We start from the raw sequence: 1,230 nt of genomic DNA, 5'->3' as shown, positions 1-1,230 counted from the left end.
GAAACCGTCCACAATTCTCTTTGATCAGTAAGCTCATAAAGCACGTTTTTACCTAACATCAAAACACAGTTTCACAAAAATCTTAGCGGAAAATAGGCACAGAGGAAATGTAACCATTGTAGAACATGCAAAAAAAAGCATGATGAAACCCTTACAATATAGGTACATTCCATCCATTTCGATTGAATATCTCTTGTTCACAGGAAGCTTCACAGATTTAACATCAACAAAATCACAAGTTCACTTTACCTTTACATCAGAGACATGGCAAATTTTCAGCAGTAGCAAAGGATTCTCTCAATTTTCCAACGCACATAAATAATTAACTTAATTTTTTAACATTTTTCTACTCAGCAATATAGACAAGGTCTGAGATTTCAAGAAAAAATTTCCTCATGGCTATTATTTCCATGAAAAATCATATGGAATATGGGCTTCAATTTTCCTAGAGAAAATGCCAAAATTGATTTTAAAACTGCTGTAAAATGGCTGTAAATCACAATTAAATGCAGAAATTAGCAACTAAACAACACATTTAACAAAGCTAATTAACAAATCTTAAAAATTCATCCAACACTCAATAATTCATGCTATCTCCCTGAATAAATCAGTATCCTGAGAGAGAGCATTTTGAAACACACCCTGATGTGGAGCCAAATTGCAAAATCCAGAAAATTTTGTATTTTGAAGAAATATTTTTCCAAACATTCCATCACATTTCTACAAAAAGTTGAAGCCTTCTATTATCACAGATGAAAAAATAAAGTAAATTCCTCTTTGAACATCCTTCTCCTCATTAAAGCAGTTTGAGTGAATCCCATGCATTTCGAAATTATGGAAATGTAAGCTCATGTCTGAATTATATATACAGAAAATCATACACTTTTTACAAAGTGAGAAATTTCCTAGATAAATATTTTGCGAAAGCTTTCAAATTAATAAGAAAGCAAAGCTAATAATAAAAATAACAACAACAATAATAATAATATCCATTTCAAATGTCAATTGGCCAAATTTCAACATGCTTGAAAAAAAATAAAGTTCTGTAGCTTATGTAGTTTTTGTGAGCTTAGGTAGACGACATCAACTAAACATTGGTACAAAATATAATACAGCATTTCTTCACCAAAACTATTGATTCCCTGGCTCATAATATTACTAATTTTCCTCTTATTAATTAAAAAGAATAGTTGAAATGTAATGAAATAATTGACTTTGTAATTCCACACA

Source organism: Hetaerina americana, unplaced genomic scaffold, assembly GCF_022747635.1.
Source record: "Hetaerina americana unplaced genomic scaffold, ioHetAmer1.1.p SCAF_3, whole genome shotgun sequence".
Classification (NCBI taxonomy): Eukaryota; Metazoa; Arthropoda; class Insecta; order Odonata; family Calopterygidae; genus Hetaerina; species Hetaerina americana.
The sequence above is the reverse complement of the archived record's forward strand: the minus strand, read 5'-3'. Positions refer to the sequence as shown.